At 42.2% G+C, this 15,452-nt stretch overlaps 1 protein-coding gene across 1 annotated transcript in view; it reads right to left on the bottom strand.

Moving 5' to 3' along the window:
• DNAJB13 (DnaJ heat shock protein family (Hsp40) member B13) overlaps window positions 1-3,909 on the bottom strand; it is a 28,203-nt gene extending 24,294 nt beyond the window's left edge. The window contains exon 1 of the mRNA XM_054524806.2: window positions 3,751-3,909. The gene's annotated coding sequence lies outside the window, so the exon portion shown is untranslated. The remainder of the gene's footprint in view (window positions 1-3,750) is intronic.
• Between the last annotated feature and the right edge of the window lie 11,543 nt (window positions 3,910-15,452).

Here is a 15,452-nt window from a genome sequence, read left to right as displayed (position 1 = left end):
TTATGCACTCTTGTCTTGTTTCATTCCTTTGACTCTGCCGGGCTTCGTAGCCCCCACGGCCTGGTCTTGGGTCTGATCACTCCAACATTTCTGGCACCCAATGTGGGGCGACGAAAACCCCCGTGAAGGAACACTAGAGCATGCAGAAGCAGAGGAGGCATTGTCAGAAGACACCCAAGGACGACTGAAAGAAGCTCGGTGGGTAAGCTGGGCGCTTGGAAGAACCAGGGTAACAATGGGACAGAATGAAAGCAAACATTCTGCTTATTTAAATTTCTTAAGGCATTTATTACAGAGAGGGGGAGTGAAAGTTAGTACTCAAAGTCTATTAACACTTTTCAGCACAGTAGAGCAGTTCTGCCCATGGCTCCCAGAACAAGGGACTATGGAGTTGGATGAATGGGAAATAACTGGCAGAGATTTTAAAAAGGCATATAAAGATGGAGCCAAAATTCCAGTTTCTGTTTGGTCAGTGTGGGCATTAATAAAGGCAGCTCTTCAGCCATTTCAAACAGATGATGAGGCAGATTCAGATGAAGAAGAAGAGGATGAGTGTAAGAAACTAACATCAGATTCTGAATGCGAGGCACAGGAGCCGGAGGAAATCATAGAAGAGAAAGGAAAGCTGAAAAAGACATATTTTACTGGTCTATAGGCTCCACCTGCTGAATTAAGTGAATGGCCACCTCCTCCTTCTCCCTCAATGGGTGAGAAAGTGAAGCAGCTGTAAAACTACTGCTCTTGTAGTGACAACATTAAAATCTGGAGCAATTGGTGGTGCTATACAAAATTCTATTCAGAAGGCTAGAGCTGAAGGACACCTTGAAGCACGGCAATTTCCAGTTACTATAACCCAACAAGGAGGACAGAATATAGCTAATTGGGCCACTTTTCCTTTTAAGTTGTTAAAGGAATTCAAGCAAGCCATTAGTCAATATGGGCCAAATTCTCCTTTTGTGCGAACTTTACTAAAAAATGTGGCTCTTGATAATAGCCACATTTAATACCATATGATTGGGATACTTTAACAAAATCTGTTCTCACTCTGTCTCAGGACTTGCAATTTAAAACTTGGTGGGCTAATGAAGCTCAAACTCAGTCTAGAGAAAACACACAGGCACAGCCGCCTGTGTCTTGTGTCCTTTGAACAGTTAATGGGGGTCAGCCCTAATTGGGGTCGATTAGACAATCAAGCATTAATGGAGGATGTTGTCCATTGCTCAGTTACACTCTGTGTGCTTAAGGGCATGGGAAAGAATAATTGTTGTAGGGGAAAATATCCATCTTTCAGTTCTGTCCAACAAGGAACCATATACTGATTTTATTGCTCGGCTCCAGGAGGCTGTGTATAAAGCCATAACTGACAAAACAACCTCAAGATGTTGTAATAAATCTTCTTGCATATGATAATGCCAGTGCAGAATGTCAAACTGCTATTTGACCTATGAGGGGGAAGCCTCATTTGGCTGAGTATATTAAGGCTTGTGATGGCACTGGGGGTAACTTACACGGGCTATGGCTGGATTAAAAGCCGGAAAAAATATGCCTCATTTCTCAGGTTCTTGTTTTAATTGTGGGCAATTTGGACACACAAAAAAGGAATGTAAAAAGGGAAATCAACAGGCAAAGGTTACTACCAGTAAGCAGCAAGAAAAGTTCCAGTATCTGTCACCGATGTAAAAAGGGAAATCACTGGGCAAATCAGTGTCATTCTAAATTTAGCAAAGACGGGCAATCTCTCTCGGGCCCCTCAACAAACCAAAGCATATCTGGCACAGCCAGTGCCCTTACAAACATACAACAATTGTCCCTCGCCACAGCAGGCAGTGCTGCTGTAGACCTCTGTAGCACAAGTCCTGTCTCTCTACTTCCTGGGGAGCCACCAAAGAAGGTCCCCACGGGAGTTAGAGGCCTTTTACCCTCAGGAACAGTTGATCTATTGCTTGGAAGGTCTAGTTTAAATTTAAGAGGTGTCGCTGTACATAAAGGAGTAATTGATTCTGATTATACCGGAGAAATTCAACTAGTTATCAGTTCCTCAACTCCGTGGTCTGCTTCCCCAGGAGAAAGAATTACTCAGTTGTTACTCCTATGTTATACAAAACTGGGAAGCAGCACAGTAAAAAGAATGGGAGGCTTTGTTAATACAAATCCAGCAGGAAAGACTGTCTATTGGGTTAATCAAGTGTCTGACAAAAGACCTATTTGTACAGTAACCATTCAAGGTAAAGACTTTGAGGGACTAGTAGATACTGGAGATGATGTTTCTATTATTGCTTTAGATCAATGACCCCAGTATTGGCCCAAACAAAAGGCATCCATTGATATTGTTGGAGTAGGAGCTGCCTCAGAAGTTTTTCAAAGTTCTTTAATTCCGCCATGTCAAGGGCCAGATGGCCAGGAAGGGACTTACTGCAACAATGGGGTGCTGAAATATCTATTCCTATGGATCAATATAGTAATAACAGTAAACAAATGATGAAAAAAAATGGGATATCTCCCGGGGAAAGGACTAGGAAAAAATGAAAATGGACAACCAGAACCTTTAGAACTAAAAGGGCAAACAGAGCGAACTGGATCGGGGTATCATTTTTAGGAGCAGCCATTGTTGAGCCTCTAGCACCCATTCCTCTTGTTTGGCTAAGTGCCAAACTGGTTTGGGTGGAGCAATGGCCACTGAAACAGGAAAAACTGGAGGCTTTAAAAAAATTGGTGCAAGAACAATTGCAAAAGGGACACATAGAGCCTACTTTCTCTCCTTGGAATTCTCCTATGTTTGTCATTAAGAAAAAATCAGGGAAATGGAAAATGTTAACAGACTTGAGGGCCGTTAATGCTGTAATTCAACCCATGGGCACGCTGCAACCAGGGCTGCCCTCCCCAACTATGATTCCTAAATACTGGCCTCTCATAGTGATAGATTTAAAAGATTGCTTTTTTACCATTCCTTTAGCGACCCAAGATTATGAAAAATTTGCTTTTACTGTTCCCATCATAAATAACAAAGAACCAGCAGATAGATACTGTTGGAAAGTACTTCCACAAGGCATGTTAAATAGCCCAACTATTTGTCCAACTTATGTCAGAAAAGTTTTTAAGCCAGTTAGAGAACAGTTTAAAAAATGTTATATCATCCATTACATGGATAGTATCTTATGTGCAGCTGAAACTAGGGAGGAATTAATACTATGCTACAAACAGAAAAGGCTGTAACTGCTGCGGGATTAATCACAGCCCCCGATAAAATCCAAACTTCCACTCTATTTCAATATTTAGGAATGAAAGTAGAACAAAGTACTATTAAGCCTCAAAGGGTTCAAATTCAAAGAGATAATTTAAAAACTCTAAATGAGGCCAGGCGTGGTGGCTTACCCCTGTAATCCCAGCACTTTGGGAGGCTGAGGTGGGCGGATCACAAGGTCAGGAGATCGAGATCATCCTGGCTAACACGGTGAAACCCTGTCTCTACTAAAAATACAAAAAATTAGCCGGGCGTGGTGGCGGGAGCCTGTAGTCCCCGCTACTAGGGAGGCTGAGGCAGGAGAATGGCGTGAACCCAGGAGGCAGAGCTTGCAGTGAGCCAAGATCACGCCACTGCACTCCAGCCTGGGCAACAGAGCGAGACTCTGTCTCAAAAAAAAGCACAAACAAACAAACAAAAAAAAACCTCTAAATGATTTTCAGAAATTATTAGGAGAGATTAATTGGATTCATCCCACTTTAGGCATTCCTACTTATGCTATGTCTCACCTCTTTTCTACCTTATGAGGTGATTCTGATCTTAACAGCAAATGCTCTCTATCCAAAGAAGCACTGTAAGAACTTCAACTAATTGAAGAAAAAATTCATCAGGCACAAGTGACTCGAATTGATCTTCTACAGCCATTACAGTTTTTAATTTTTCCTACTAAACATTCAACTACAGGTGTTACTGTTCAACAGGATGATGTAGTTGAGTGGCTTTTTCTACCTCACAATACAACTAAAACACTTACTCTGTACTTAGATCAAATTGCTGTACTGATAGGTCAAGCAAGGCTGTATACAACAAAATTAATGGGATATGATCCAAATCAAATTATAGTTCCTTTAAATAAACAACAAATTCAGCAAGCTTATGTTAACTCCCAGAAATGGCAAGTTAATTTAGCTGGTTTTATTGGTATACTTCATAATCATTATCCTAAATCCAAAATATTCCAATTTCTAAAATGGACATCATGGATATTACCCTCCACTCCTCAAAAGACCCCTATTGAAGGGGCCAATACTGTTTTTACTGACGGATCTAGTAATGGAAAGGCCTCATTTGTAGGACCTCAACAACAAGTTTTTCAAACTGACTTTGCTTCTGCTCAAAGGGCTGAACTTACGGCTGTAATTACAGTACTAAAAACCTTTAAACAGCCAGTAAACATTATTTCTGATTCGGCCTATGTGATGCAAGCCACGCAAAATATTGAATGTGCCTTAATTGAAAATGTAACTGATGATCAACTCAATCTTTTATTTCATTCTTTACAACAAGCAGTACAACAAAGGCATTCCCCTTTGTATATCACTCATATAAGAGCACATACTAACCTCCCCGTCCCTTTAACCAAACTCAATCAAAGGGCGGATGCACTGGTTTCTGCAGCTTTTACTGATGCACAAACATTCCATTCTTTAACCCATCCTAATGCTGCAGGCCTTGGAAACAGATATGGCTTATCTTGGAAACAGGCTAAGGAAATTGTACAACATTGCTCTGCCTGCCAAGTCTTACATCTGCCACATCAAGGAACAGGAGTTAACCCTAGAGGTTTATCTCCAAATTCCATCTGGCAGATGGATGTAACACATGTTCCTGCCTTTAGAAAGTTGTCCTTTGTTCATGTTTCAGTAGATTCTTACTCACATTTTATTTGGGCCACATGTCAAACAGGAGAAGCTACAGTTCATGTTAAAAGACATCTTTTATCTTGCTTTGCAGCTATGGGAATCCCAGAAAAAATCAAAACTGATAACGACCCAGGGTACTGTAGTAAAGCTATGGCTACATTTTTTCAACAATGGAATATTACCCACACTACAGGTATTCCATATAACTCACAAGGACAAGCAATAGTTGAAAGAGCTAATCATACCTTAAAAACTCAAATACAAAAACAAAGAGGGGGAGACCAGGAATATAAAACACCACATATACAATTACACTTAGCTTTATTAACATTAAATTTTCTAAATTTACAAAAAGATCAATCCATGACTGCAGCTGAACAACACTTGACAGGACAAAAGGAAAACAAAAAGGCTGGACAAGATATATGATGGAGGGATACTCACACAAAAAGCTGGGGAAAAGGAAAGATAATTACATGGGGAAGAGGATTTGCTTATGTCTCTCCAGGTGAAAATCAGGTACCTGTGTGGGTGCCCACCAAACATTTGAAGATCTATCATGAGCCACACCAGGAAGAGAGGACTCTGGGAAGAGCCAGAGCTCCCGATATGAGTGATGGCGTGAATGAACATCTCAGAGACAAAAGAGAAGACCGAGAATACTTGTCAGGCAGATCCTCCAACATGGGGACAAATCAAGAAGCTGGCACAGATGGCAGAGGACAGCTTGAGAGCACAGAACAAACCAAAAACAACTAGTAACTTAATGGTGGCCATGCTGGCAGTACTCACTGTGGCGATAAGCCTCCCTACTGTAGGAGCAACTCAAAATTTTACTTATTGGGCATATGTCCCATTGCCTCCTTTAATTAGGTCTGTGAGTTGGATGGACCCGGTTATTGAGGTGTACACCAACGACAGTACCTGGATGACTGAGCCCATAGATAATCAAGGGCCAATGCATTCTAATGAGGAAGGGATGAAAATGAATATATCAATAGGATATAAATATCTTCCAATATGCCTGGGACCTGCCGCTGGATGCTTACAAATTGGCACACAAGTCTGGTTGGCAGTAATCCCTGGAAAAAATAAATCACAGGCTGCTTTACAAATGATTTCAGGGCAAAGTTTAACATATAACCATTCCAGCCCTAAAACTCAGCAATTCCATCCAAACAAGCTCAAACATAAGCAAAATAAAGTTTGGTTTGAAGGTGTAGATACTTGGACTTGAGAAGATTGTAGAGCAAGTAAGGCTGAGGTGCTACAAAAGAATTCCTATGGAATTGTCATTGATTGGTCCCCTAAGGGGATTTTTAAACCAAATTGCACCAGAAGGACCTCTTGAAAGCAAATTTAACAAACTGATGGAATCACTGGCAATGGAATCATACACAATACATTCAGATGGAAGCTGATGCCCCTATCATATGGAATCCTGCTGGCATTGTCGCCCCTAGTCCGAAAATGATACCTCCTGCCATAGGACAGGAACAGTCAGAATTATGAAAATTAGCTGTAGCTCAAAGTCCAATTAAAATTTGGGAGGGTAAATATGAAAAGTACAGTGGGGAGGGAGGTAAGGATAAATATGCTCTTTCTTTTCTTTCCAACAGGACGTTTTGGATTCAAAGTTGTGTTCGACCACCTTTTATGTTAGCAATAGAAAATGTTACTATTGATATAAATACACACTCTGTTACCTGCCCAGAATGTCACCTATTTACCTGCATTAACTCAACTTTTGACAAAAAAACAAAACAAAACAAAACAAACTATTTTGCTAATTAGAGCCAGGGAAGGAGTTTGGATCCCTGTGTCTCTAAATAGACCATGGGAAGCATCACTATTCATATTATAACTGAAATCCTTAGGAAACTTTTATCCCATTCAAAAAGATTTATAGTGGCTCTCATATTTGCTATAATTGGCCTCACTGCTGTTACTACTACTGCTGCAGTAGCTGGTGTGGCTTTACAGGCATCTGTTTAAACTGCTGAATTTGTTGATAAGTGGCAGAAAAATTCCACAAAATTATGGAACTCTCAGGTTCAAACAGATCAAAAAATAGTTAATCAAATTAATGATCTCCATCAGACTGTAATTTGGATGGGGGATCGTATTATGAGTTTAGAAAATAGAATTCAAATACAACGTGACTGGATACATCTGATTTTTGTATCACTCCCCATAGTTATAATGAAACAGAATACCAATGGGAAAAAGTTAAACATCATTTGGAAGGAAAAGAGGAAAATCTCACCCTCAATATCGTAAAACTAAAAGAGCAGGTTTTTGAAACCTCTCAGGCTCACTTAACCCTGCTCCCTGGAACCAATATTTTGAGCAAGGCAGCTGATGGGTTGTCTGCAATCAATCCTCTTAAATGGATTAAGGCCACTGGAAGTTCTACATTTGTAAACTTCATTCTAATAATTATGTGCTTGTGCTGTCTCATGTTAGTTGGCAAATGCAGAAGCCGCCTCTGGAGAGAAAGCCGCCGCCAAGAACAAGCAATGATAGCTGTGGCGGTTTTGCAAAAAAGAAAAGGGAGACATGTTGGTAGAAGGGCTGAGGCAAGACTTGCTTGTCTGACATAACGTAAAAGAGTCTTGGAACACATCCTGCATTCAGGGTCTAAAACCCCTCGTGGCCTTTGGAACACCAAGCTCTGTGCCAAAGAGTGGAAGGCTGTCTTGCAGCACCACAATCTAAGCTCAGGGCATAAAACCCCTCGTGGCTTGGATGGAATCCAGGGCTCAGGGCATAAAACACCTTGTGGCCTCTGGAATGTGTCCAGACTTGCTGGCTCCTTGCTTCTTGCTCTCCCAGGCTCGTAAATTGATTGTATCTTGAGGTAGAAAAACATGTTCTCCATTATCTCGAGTAGCAGAGCATATTCCATATGCTTAAAAGAAAATGCTAAACTGCCACAGCTATAGGTCAAACGCTTGATGCACCACTTCCTTTCTACCCCCACGTCCTCATGTCCTCACCACCTGCTTCTTTGATCACCAAAAAATAGTGTGGGCTTCCAGAGCTCAGGGCCTTCGCAGCCTCCATACTGGTGTTGGCCCCCTGGACCCACTTTATGCACTCTTGTCTTGTCTCATTCCTTTGACTCCGTCAGACTTCACAATCCCCAAGTCCTGGTGTTGGGTCTGATCACCCCAACACAATGCCACATAATATAACCTTCTTTTTCTCTCCCTCTCCCCATTCTTTTTCTTCAGCAGTATCTTCCCTAAGTACTACTCCTTCAGTCAGCCTCTTCTTTGTTGTTTTGAGACAGGGTCTCACTCTGTCACCAAGGTTGGAGTGCAGTGGCATGATGCATGATCACAGCTCACTGCAACCTCCACCTCTTGCATTCAAGTGATCTTCCCACCTCGGCCTCCAGAGTAGCTGGGACCACAAGGGTATGCCACCATGCTCAGATAATTTTTTTTTTTTTTTTTTTGAGATGGAGTCTTGCTCTGTCGCCCAGGCTGGCGTGCAGTGGTGCTATCTCGGCTCATTACAACCTCCGCCTCCTGGGTTCAAGTGATTCTCCTGCCTCAGCCTCCTGAGTAGCTGGGATTACAGGTGCATGCCACCACACCCAGCTAATTTTTGTATTTTTAGTAGAGACAGGGTTTCACCATCTTGAAACCCTGACCTCATGATCCACCAGCCTTGGCCTCCCAAAGTGCTGGGATTACAGGCGTGAGCCACCACACCCAGCCGATTTTTTTTTTTAAATAATTTGTGGTAGAGACGAGGTTTCACCATGTTGCCCAGGCTGATCTCGAACTCCTGAGCTCAAGTGATCCACCCGCCACCACCTCCCAAAGTGCTGAGATTACAGACATGAGCCACCACACCCAACCAGTCAGCCTCTTACTCCTCTCAAATGGAAATGTGTTAAGAAAGCATCTGGCCGGGTGCACTGGCTCAGGCCAGGCACAGTGGCTCACCTGTAATCCCTGCATTTTGGGAGGCCAAGGCTGGTGGATCACCTGAGTTCAGGAGTCCGAGACCAGCCTGGCCAACATGGCGAAACCCTGTCTTTAGAGAAAAAAATACAAAAATTAAACAGGTGTGGTGGCAGGGGCCTGTAATCCCAGCTACTTGGGAGGCTGAGGCAGGAAGAAATCACTTGAACCCAGGAGGCAGAGGCTGCAGTGAGCTGAGATCATGCCATTGCACTCCAGCCTGGGCAACAGAGCGAGACTCCATTTCAATTAAAAAAAAAAAAAAAAAAAAAAAGAATCTCACATCACTCATATAGGGAAAAAGGAGTGCTGTGTTTAAAATCTCATCTCCAACTGCAGAAGGAAAAGCTTGGTTCCCTGATGGCATTTCAGATACTAGTGCCTGAGATATTGAAGAACTTTCCTGGGTCTCTGAAACCACACTGTTACAGAGGATGGCCTGCCTTAAAGTAGCTCTTTCATATTATTTGAGGCAAAAGGCTTACTTTAGGTGTATTTGGAGTAAGTAAAACACACTTTTGGAGGTGGGCCAAAGGACAGAAAAGTCAATTAAAGAGTTAAAAAATAAAGTGCAAATAAAGTGGGTAAATTGAGTGGTCAGAAAGTGACCAAATCTTCATGCTGCCAAGCTCACCTGCCAGTTGTATGACTTGAAGCAAGCTTGCTTAATGGCCCTAAGCCTAAGTTTGTTCACATAAATGGGATTATTAACAATCAACTGTAACACAGGGTTGGTAGGAAAATATATAAAGTTATAGGTGGCCAGGTGGGCCCAATGGATCCTCCTACTTCAGCCACTTGTAATCCTAGCATTTTGGGAGGCAGAGGCAGAGGGTTGCTGAGGCCAAGAGTTCGAGACCATCCTGGGCACCATAGCCAGACCCCGTGTCTACAAAAAATTAAAATAATAATAATAAAAGTTATAAGAAAGCATGTAGCATATAGAAGATGCTCCCTCAGACTTGAGGCAGTAGAGTCAAAGACCAGGTTCAAATCCTATCTGTTAGCTACTAGCTTTCTGACCTTAAACAATTATTTCTTAGCCACATTTTCCTATTTACAAAATGAAAATATGGAATTACCCTTTTAATTTTTTGCATTACCAAGCCTTCTTTTGAATTTTAATTTACATTTGATTAATTACTAATGAAGTTGAGCATCTTTTCACGTTTGCTGGTCATTTGTTTCACTCTTACCACTAGAAAAGAAATGTATTAAAATGAAAATCCAGAGGGTTGGGAGAAGGCCTTGCTCAGCCTAGGCCTAGCTGAGGTGGAGGGAGAGAGGAAGACCCCATCTGAGTGGCAACCATGTGTGCAGGGGGTGGGTAAAACAGGAGATGGGCTGTGTGCTGGCAGGTTGGTTACTCACAGAGGTACTGTAACAGTACCTCTGTGAGTGACTATATTGAGGATTATGAGAGGCAAGTTCCTCACTGTTGAAGAAAGGAAGTATATACGTGGAAGGCTAAAATAAAACCTGTGGAGGTGGGCTGGAATTGGAGACATCAGTGTGAACTCATGCTTTTTACTATAGAACGATGGATGTGGAAAGGGCCATTCATGTACTGTCCCTGATAGGGCCCCGAAGCAGGAACACTCCAGTAACAAAGTATACTAGCGCCCGGATCTTGGTTTCTGAATACCATTCTCTACTAAATGGAACCAAGGCCACATACACAAGTGACTGGTTCTAGAGATGGGGCTGGAAAAATATAAGGTGAGGCTGGAACATCTTGTGGTACCAGAAAATATGGAAGTGCTCAGAGAATGATGGGAACATGTCAAAAGGACACAGGATCCAGCTTGAAGGAGTGTCCACTGGCCAAACTGGGACAATTTTAACATCAAAGTAAATAAAAGTAAGAATGAGTTGTAATCATAGAATATGAATCCATGAGTAGTCCACACTGATATATCTACGAATGAACAAACAAGCAAATGATTAAATAAATAAATAAATAAATAAATGGGGTAGAAGGGAAAGTTCTACCTTATCGTAGAATGCTAGTTATAAATATAGAAAGAATGATGGAATAAGAAAGTCACCCTTTGGCCATTATTAATAGCATGGGAATAACTCATTCAGACAAGAATCATCTAAGAATGCTAAAACTAGTTGATGCAAGTTTCATGGGAAGAGGATATTTATATAGTTTCAAAGTAGCTCCCCACAAAAGGCTATTAATTTTCTGTGGAGAAACCTGGAAGACACCATTTTAACCACCTTAACATCCACAGACTATAACTTTAAAAATGGAAAAAAAACAAGGACATGGCTGGGCGCAGTGGCTCACGCCTGTAATTCCAGCACTTTGGGAGGCTGGGGCAGGTGGATCACCTGAGGTCAGGAGTTCACTTGACCAACATGGTGAAACCCCGTCTCTACTAAAAATGCAAAAATTAGCCGAGCGTCGTGGCACATGCCTGTAATCCCAGCTACTCAGGAGGCTGAGGCAGGAGAATTGCCTGAACCCAGGAGGTGGAGATTGTAGTGAGCCGAGATCACGCCATTGCACTCCAGCCTGGGCAACAAGAGCAAAACTCCATCTCAGAAAAAAATAAAATAAATAAAAAACAAGGACATGGAAAAATCAGAACCCTCGTACACTGCTAGAGAGGATGTAAAATGGTTACAGCCACTTTGGAAAACAGTTGGCAGCCCCTCAAAAAGTTAAATATAGGTACCATATGACCCAGCAATTCCACTGTTAGGTATATACCAAATAGAACTGAAGGCATACGTTAACACAAGAACTTGCACATGAATGCTGCTAGCAGTGTATTTCATAATAGCTAAAAAGTGGAAACAGCCCAAATGTCAGCCCATTCATCAACTGATGAATGGATAAATAAAATGCGGTATATCCATACAATGACATATGTCAGGTCTCTCCAGAGAAGCAGGACAAATAAGATGTGTAGGTTCTGTTTTCACATAGATACGTGTGTCTATGTGTATATATACATAGAAAGAGAGAGAGACATTTAAGGAATTGGCTCACAGGAAGCTTGGCAAATCCAGAAACTGATAGAGTAGGCTGATGGTCTGGAGACTCAGGGAAGAACTGCAGTCTGAGTCCAAAGGCAGTCTGTTGACAGAACTTCTTGCTTGGGGGACAACAGTCTTTGTTGTATTAAGGTCTTCAACTGATTGGATGTGGCCCACCCACACTATCACACTATGGAGGGTAATCTGCTTTACTCAAAATCCACTGATTTTATTTTATTCATTTATTTTTTGAGACATGGTATTGCTCTGTTGCCTAGGCTGGAGCTCACTGGTATGATCATGGCTCACTGAAGCCTCGACCTTCTGGGCCCAATCGATCCTCCTACTTTAGCCTCTTGAGTAGCTGGACTTGAGTAGCTCACCCGGCCCCAAAATTCACTGATTTTAAATGTTCATCTCATAAAAAAAAATATCTTGAAAGAAACATCCAGAAAATTGACCAACCATCTGGGTACCATGGCCAGTCAAACTGACACACAAAATTTACCATCACAAATGGTAAGAGAGTAATAGAATGTAACATTTACATATTACTCTCAAATGAGTCAGAAAAAATATAGCATATATAACCTGTGTACATATATACAGAAAGAGAGTGATAAAGCAAACATAATAAAAAGTTGACAACTGGGCGGGGCACGGTGGCTCACGCCTGTAATCCCAGCACTTTGGGAGTCTGAGGCAGGCGGATCATTTGAGGTCAGGAGTTTGAGACCAACCTGGCCAACATGGTGAAACCCTGTCTCTATTAAAAATACAAAAATCAGCCAAGCGTGGTGGTGTACCCTTGTAATCCCAGCTACTCAGGAGACTGAGGCAGGAGAATTGCTTGAACCCAGGAGGCAGAGGTTGCAGTGAACCAAGATCACGCCACTTCACTCCAGCCTGGGCGACAGAGTGAGACTCTGTCTCAAAAAAGAAAAGTCAACAACTGGGAGATTTGGGTAAGGGTGTACTGAAACCCTTGATGCTATTCTTTTTTACTCTTTTTATTATTTTTAAGTATTTCTCATGTCTGTTTCCTACCCTTTGTACTATTCTTGCATTTTTCCTGCAAGTTTAAGGTTATTGGCAAAATAAAAGTTAAAATAGAAAAAGAACATAAAGTATATGCACAAACAGTATTGTTTAGAAAAGAAATCTAGGCCGGGCGCGGTGGCTCACGCCTGTAATCCCAGCACTTTGGGAGGTCGAGGTGGGCGGATCACGAGGTCAGGAGATCGAGACCATCCTGGCTAACACAGTGAAACCCCGTCTCTACTAAAAAAAAATACAAAAAATCAGCCAGGTGTGGTGGCGGGCGCCTGTAATCCCAGCTACTGAAGAGGCTGAGGCAGGAGAATGGCATGAACCCGGGAAGTGGAGCTTGCAGTGAGCTGAGATTGCGCCACTGCACTCCAGCCTGGGCGACAGAGCAAGACTCTGTCTCGAAAAAAAAAAAATAGAAAAGAAATCTACCTATTGTGAGGCCTGTGCCTGGTACAAAGTACATGCTGAATAGCTGATGCTGCTGCCAGCTTTTCAGGTCTGGAGAGAAAGGTATTTCTCATAAGAAGTCACAAGGGGGCATCCCAAAGCCAAGAAACACCATCTAGCACAGAAGTTCACTGAGTCTGTAGAGCTGTCAGTGTCTACCCTTCCTTACCCAGAATGCACTCCTTAATCCTAAAGAAAAAAAAGAAAAAGCTTTGTCTGCTAAAAGCAGGGCCTCCTTCCTTTCACAGTGGACAAGACTATGGAGCACCTGAGAGCTGGCCTCCTTTCCTTCTGTTTGGGTCTGGATTTCAGAGCAGCTGTCAAGGGTCACTGCATATATCACAACCAGGACAAAGACTCTGGAGACGTATGAAAAGGAGCGGACGAATGTGGTGGCAATGTAGGAGGTGAGCCCTGGAATGAGAACTCACAGACATTCATGTGTTGTGTGTACTCAGCCATATCCTTCTTTATCCTGTTTTCTTTTCTTTTAATTGATTTTTTAATTGTAAATGGACAATTTATACTTGTTTATAATTATGGGTCACAAAGTCCTATTGTGACTTATAAATGTAATGTGGAATAATTAAATCAAGCCAGTTAACATATCCATCACCTCAAATGCTTAATATTTTTTGGGTTGAGAACATTTGAAATTTACTCTTAGCAATCTACCATGCTATGCAATAGATCTCAAAAAATAATATATTCCTCCTGAGACTTTGCACCCTATGACCATCATTTCCCCATTCCTCCTCCCCGAGTCTCTGTAACCACCATTCTACTCACTGCTTCTCTATATATAAATATATATATATATATATATATATATATTTTTTTTTTTTTTTTCTTTTTTGAGACAGAGTCTTGCTCTGCTGCCCAAGCTGGAGTGCAATGGTGCAATCTCGGCTCACTGCAACCTCCACCTCCTGGGTTCAAGCAATTCTCCTGCCTCAGCCTCCTGAGTAGCTGGGATTACAGGTGCCCACCACCACACCTGGCTAATTTTTGTATTTTTAGTAGAGACAGAGTTTCCTCATGTTGCCCAGGCTGGTCTCCAATTCCTGGGCTCAAACGATCCACCCACCCCAGCCTCCCAAAGTGCTGGGATTACAGGCGTGAGCCACTGCGCCCGGCCCATTTCATCCTGTTTTCTTTTTTTTTTTTTTTTGAGACGGAGTTTCACTCTTGTTGCCCAGGCTGGAGTGCAATGGCACAATCTCAGCTCACCGCAACCTCTGCCTCCCGGGGTCAAGTGATTCTCCTCCCTCAGCCTCCCAAGTAGCTGGGATTACAGACATGCACCATCATGCTCGGCTAATTTTGTATTTTTAGTAGAGACGGGGGTTTCTCCATGTTGGTCAGGCTGGTCTCGAACTCCTGACCTCAGGTGATCCACCCGTCTTGGCCTCCCAAAGTGCTGGGATTATAGGCGTGAGCTACCATGCCCAGCCTCATCCTGTTTTCTTAATTTGACTTCTTAGATGTTCCACCTGGAGCTCCTAGGATTTAATGTTTCTAAGTTCTGGAATATGTCCATTCTGGTCTACCTGACCCTGTCACAAACTGCACCTTGAAATGAAATTGCTGTAGTCACAAAGATCTCTTGCTATCTGCCTGTGATTACACAGTGCAGCAGAAGGTGTTTAGACTGTCCAAAGTCCAAATGAAGCCTCTGGTATTTAATGGATTGAGTCTCAGTTTCCTTATCGGAATAAAACAATAACATTCGCTTTTTGAGTCTTGTAAGAATTAGATATATAAATATAGTATCTAGAACAGAGTAGATATTAAATGAATTGCAGTATTTTCTTTCTACACTTTGGTTTACGCAACAGGGTGTTATAGAAAAAAATAGGATTTAAAGTTAAGACAAAGTTCCTGGTTGAGTGCCGTGGCTCATGCCTGTAATGCTGGCACTATGAGAGGCCAAGGTGGGAGGAATACTTGAGTTCAGGAGTTTGAGACCAGCCTGGGCAACGTGGTGAGACTCTGTCTCTACAAAAAATTTAAAAAATTAGCTGAGTGTGGTGGTGTGCACCCATGGTCTCAGCTACTTGGGAGGCTGAAGGGGGAGGACTGCTTGAGCCTAGGAGGTTAAGG

Source organism: Pongo abelii, chromosome 9 (assembly GCF_028885655.2).
Source record: "Pongo abelii isolate AG06213 chromosome 9, NHGRI_mPonAbe1-v2.0_pri, whole genome shotgun sequence".
Classification (NCBI taxonomy): Eukaryota; Metazoa; Chordata; class Mammalia; order Primates; family Hominidae; genus Pongo; species Pongo abelii.
This window is presented reverse-complemented; position numbering and strand designations above follow the sequence as displayed.